The sequence below is a fragment of the Delphinus delphis genome, chromosome 16, assembly GCF_949987515.2.
Source record: "Delphinus delphis chromosome 16, mDelDel1.2, whole genome shotgun sequence".
In the NCBI taxonomy this organism is placed as follows: domain Eukaryota; kingdom Metazoa; phylum Chordata; class Mammalia; order Artiodactyla; family Delphinidae; genus Delphinus; species Delphinus delphis.
The window spans coordinates 45,090,856-45,096,499 of record NC_082698.1 but is presented as its reverse complement, the minus strand read 5'-3'; the positions used below and the strand labels follow the sequence as shown (position 1 = coordinate 45,096,499).

Here is a 5,644-nt window from a genome sequence, read left to right as displayed (position 1 = left end):
TCTATTTGTTTTCTTCACAACGTTTATCACAACATACAATTACTTCACTATCATTGACTTATGAACGTTTTTCATGCCTGTCTCCCCACTAGGCTAGGAGCTCCCTGAGGACACAGCCATTCCTGTCTTATTCACTATTAGAGCCCAGAGTCTCTCACAGTGCTTTGCCCACGTTTTCTCTCAGTTAACTGATTTGAGTGAACAAATGTGAAAGGGCTCAATAAACTGTATGTAACCAAAATGACAGCTTCTGATTATAGAATGGATAGAAAGCAGATTCCCTGAGGCCTGGGATCGTATGATGTTGATTCTGAGACAGTATGAATGACAAATGTGCTACCTGGGTCACCGCACCTCCACCAACCGGGCAACGTGAGGAGTCGGACAGGATGGACCACTGTATGCTTTCCTAGCTGGAGTAGAGCAGAAGCAAAGGCAGAAACATCTTTATTTTCTCTTTTTCCCCTCCCCCTATCCCTCTCCCAAACCACAAATGGAACCTGTGAAGTTCAACATGATTCTTATTTCTCCTTTGCCTTCCCAGGCCCTTCCTTTATCTCTGGTTTCAAGCCCGAGAATAAATCTCTCAGTCACGCTACTTAATCAGGTTCTCCCAGGGAAAGGACCCTGCTGCAGGGATGACAGGAAGCAGACTCCAAATGGTTTTCCAGGAGCTGAGGGAAGTGAAGGCTTTTCCTGCAGTTTCTCCTGCCAAAGAATTAAGGAAAGGATGTGGGTCATAGGGCTACAGCAGTGCAAGGAGGAATTCTAACACTTTCTCTAGGACTGGAGGGAAGGTCTGTTTCCCTTCAGTAGATGCTGCCCTTTGCTTTTCATGTGGTGTCTGACTCACCTCATCAGAGGTTCTGTGCTGGGAAACCAGTGCCATTGCTGGCTTGGGTGGCTTATACTAAGATATACAGGAAGGAAATCAAGCCCTTTATTTCTGTTATCTCTCCTTGGGCAAAATGGCAAGAAATTTTGCCTTGAGAGCCTTTATTTCATCCAGGAGAATCGCCTTTTCCCTTCGGGAGAGATTCCCACCTCTCCAAGCAGCTGTTGCTCTAAGTAACCATTTACTTCCCAGTGACCTCAGTTGGAAGGTGTCCTGTGGCATCAGCATCCTGTTTCCCTGGTCATCATCAGTGCAGCAATAAAGAGCACGACAGCAGGAACACACGCCCCCATCACAGCTTGCTTTCCACGTTATAAAGTTTGAGGACAGCGTCATGTCACCCACACAGGGAAGGAGCATAGTTCTCCAGATGAGTTACAGCATGGGTGGTAGGATCAGCTACATAAAGTTCAAAAAATGAATCCTGTGTCCTGCAACAGTGCAAACAACTCAAATTTGCATTCAATATAAAAGCGGAAAATGGAGAAAAACCAGGGAAGACCTACCACTCTAAGGGTAGACAGTATCCTCTCCAGAAATTTCAGCCAACACCTGCCTCTGCTGGGTGCTTCATGGAGCCCTGCTTCTGCAGAGCATCTCGGTGTCCAGACCACCATGAATTTGGAGCTGGAGGAAACGTGACTTCCTTGGCTTCCTCCGCAAGTGTCATTCCCAGTCAGGAGCTGAGGGGAGCCCTCCCTCTGGTTTCTCAAAGCAGTTTCTCTGGAGGTCCCTTTCTTGCCACATTGTATTATTTTCTCCATGTTCTCATTTTTTTTGTGTTTGTTTCTTAGTTCTTTTACCTGCTAGAAACTTTAACATATATTATTAATGTCTTTCCTGACAGTCTCCACACGGAACTTTTTATTATATCTCGACTATGTTTAGACAAAGCTTAGCTCATGGGTGGCACAAAGTACATATGCACAAATAAATGGGGGGGGGGGTTCCCGCACACCAGAATTTTGTGTCCAGCGCCATCTCTGACCATTCCAGACCACCAAAAAGATTGCCTCAATTCCTTTTTGTGAGGAGGAATGACACGTACACATATATTCAGGCTCCTCACTGGAGAGAGCAAAGCCTGAGTCTTGGTTTAAAAATGAAAACTTTAAAGATTCTTGAAGAAAGTGCACTATAAAGCAATTCAGTTTTCTTCAAAATTACTCTATTGAGTTTATGCTGATCAACAAGTTCAGGAGAAAACTAATATTCATTCTAAAGTTAGAGAAACAAACTTTAGTTCACCTTGCTTGTTTTGCACTACTTTTAACCAATCTAATGGGTTACATTTATTTAAATTTAAGATGCCTTTATCCTTAGATGGTAAATCATACTGAATAACAATGATACTTGACTTTCAATGTCTTGAGCTTAGCTAAGAAATTCACGTCTCTTTTCTTTCTTTGCATTTTCTCAAAGGCTTATTTAATTTAATTTTTTTTATATTTTATAATTCTTGTTTAAAATTTATTTTATTCAAGTATAGTTGATTTATAATGTGTTAATTTCTGTTGTACAGCAAAGTGATTCAGTTATACATATATATACACTCTTTTTCATTGTGGTTTATCACAGGATGTTGACTATATTTCCCAGTGCTAGGTCATGATTAAAAAGTCTACAGATAACAAATGCTAGAGAGGGTATGGAGAAACGGGAACCTTCCAATGCTGTTGGTGGGAATGTACAATGGTGCAGCTACTATGGAAAACCATATGGAGGTTCCTCAAAAAATTGAAAGTACAGTTGCCATATGAGCACAGCAGTCCCACTCCTGGGCATATATCCAGACAAAACAGTAATTTGAAAAGGTACTTGCACCCCAGTGTTCATAGCAGCATAGTAGCACCATTTACAATAGTCAAGACATGGAGAAAACCTAAATGCCCATTGACAGATGAATGTGTGTGTGTGTGTGTGTGTGTGTGTGTGTATACATATGCCATATATATATACAATGGAATATTACTCAGCCATAAAAAAGAATGAAATAGTGCCATTTGCAGCAACATGTATGGACCTAGAGATTATCATACTAAGTGAAATAAGTCAGAAAGAGAAAGACAAATACCATATGATATCACTTATATGCGGAATCTAAAATATGACACGTCTCTTTTCTATAACATGTATTGAGAGGTAGGAAAAGTCCATTTAGTGGACATTATTAACTAATTTCACATACATGCCAAATCTTAGATAAATGGGTGCATTATAGATGAGCAGTAAGTATGGGTATACGGTGGCCAGGCGACCTTCAGAGTGCTCTAGAGGGTTTAATACACAGGATGTGTTTCCACTGATTTACGCTAAAACTTGCCTTCTCTGAATCTTGAACATAACCAATTCCAAATCTACCTGGAGAAGGGTGGTATCTTTTACAATTTTCTCCAAGTCATTGTTTTTCTAGCCATGTTTCGGTTGCTGCTTGCTCTTCCAGGGTTCAGTTGCTTGTGGGGCTTCTTTAGGATACTGAATTTTTCATCTGTCTCACGGTCTCCAGATGTTAACCGAGATACAGTGTTCCTTGGTGTGCTCTGTGGGGCAGGGGTAGGTGCCATATCTTGGTTCTTGTCATTTCCTGCTTTGCAGCCTTCTTAGTCTCATATTTCCTTTGATTTTCAAGGACTGCTTTTGATAATGGCTTATTTCCTGGTTGTGATTTCTTATTTTGGAGTGGTTTCTTCTCAGGCAGCTTGGAACTTATGATTAGTTTTTTTTCTTAAAGCTGAGGGTCTATCAACCATTGTGAATTTATGTTCCTAATTGGGTACTTCCCTTAAAACTGCTTGGTGAGCTATTGTTCTCGCTGGAAATAGTCCATCCAAAAATGGTTGCCAGGACAGGGCTGGCATAATACCAAACTTGTACCCATTATTAACGCACAAGCTGGGAGCATGCATGGCAGTAAAAATGTGCTCCCCACCTGGGCACCAAGCAAAGTATGTAGGATCAGAGGTTACTGGTTTAGAAATAGGGTTGCACTTAAAAATATCCCGTGATTGCATTTGTCCCTCATATTTCTAAATCCAGCTAGCATTAATACATGGCCATGAGGACTAAGTAAGCTACATTAGAATGCCAGTTCCAAAGTCAAACGCTGATCACATTTCAAGCTGAAAATCATCTCTTTGGCAGGCATAAATCCATAAAGAGCATAAAACTCAGTAGACCTAGAATTCCAAATTACATCATAAGCGGAGCTGTGCTTTGGTAATTGAACAGATTACAGCATTTCCTCCATTTGCTGCAGGTAACACATCATTTGCTCCCTGTAGCGGGAAGTTCCTGTCTTGTCAAATCTGTCCTAGCCATTACAACACAGCAGTTGCTTTTTTATTCCATAGCGTCATAACCTTATCAACCTTAGAGGAATGATCGTTGGCTAAACCTGCATGAGGTCCACAAAAGTTGGGGTATAAACATAACCTAACAAATACAGGTGCACTTTTACTCCCTGGAACACTCCCCTTGAGTGATTGGAGTCCAAGTGATGACACACAATATTTACGCAATTATTATGTGCAATAGGTACTCAATATATATTTGTTAAATGAATTAATTGTCTTTCCCCCTTGCCCTCAGTGCCCAACATGCTCAGAAAATAGCTGTTGATTGAAGAATAAATAGATGAATGAATGACAAATACATATTTCTATTGTTCATTCTTCTGCAAATGCCCTCCAAGCATGGTGAAGCAGCCCCTGGGCATGAGAACACCTCTTCCCCAATCTTTCTCCTGGTTCTGGTCATGTGGCAGTGTTGTTTATAAGCAGGTTTCCTTTGATCATTTCCAAGACAAGAATGAATTGTGTGTTGGTGAAAGACATGACTGTGGAATTCTGAAATATCTCCCAGCTCAGCTTTTTTTTTTACTGGAAAAGAAGAGACTGTGGATGGGGGACCCTGAATAAGAGAAAGTTCTGATTTTCCTTGTCTGTGGTTTAGACTAAAATAAAAGCGAATCCCTGACCTGGTCTTCCCTCTGACTAGGTCTCCTACTCCTGTGCATTTTCTCCAGTTGGGGATCTCTGTGAATCAGTAGGTCTCAGGCCGGGCCAGAGTCACATGGAAGCTTGTCAAATGGTCAACCGGGGAAGGCGAGTGGCAATAGGAATGGTCTGAAGATGAAGCAAGGGGACTTATCACAGCAACCACCAAGACCTGCCTCCAGATTTATCTTTTGTCTTCCCTTCCAGGGACCTTGGTCTCTAACCCTGGCCATCCTCACCCTCCTTTGGAGAAGCCTCCTTCTAAAACTGACTGTAAAGTAGGACATGTCCCTCCAGGTCTGACTCCCACCCCTCGTGTCCCAAAGACCAGCCTAAATGGGAAACAAGAATGCTCTCCTGACTTTCCAGAGCTTCCTCTCCCCACAGCTGGGCACTGGACTCGTACATGGAAGGATCTCTCTGGGAGCACCAGGAAAGGTGGATATTCACAATCCCATATCCAGGTGTTCTGTCCAATTAGTGAAGCAAGGTTCCCATGTGGGAACCCAGGCTCCTATGCGGGAACGCTTCTTCACATGCCTGTCCTCCCAGTGCCTGGCTCTGAGGGGGACCCACTCTTTCCACCAAGGGTCAGACTCCTGGTTTGTGTCCTGAAGCTGCCTTGCATGTTCATACTTTTGGTTCTTTTGGTTGCTGGTGAAAACTGGCACACTCCACATCTCCATCCAAGTAACTCATCTGTTTAAAATTTTGGAACATCTGAAAAATCAAGAGTGTTAAAATGTGTGTGTGT

General features: G+C 42.3%; 1 pseudogene; it reads right to left on the bottom strand.

The window, feature by feature from the left end:
- Positions 1–3,388: 3,388 nt before the first annotated feature.
- On the bottom strand, positions 3,389–4,115 carry LOC132439382 (eukaryotic translation initiation factor 2A pseudogene; annotated as a pseudogene).
- Between the last annotated feature and the right edge of the window lie 1,529 nt (positions 4,116–5,644).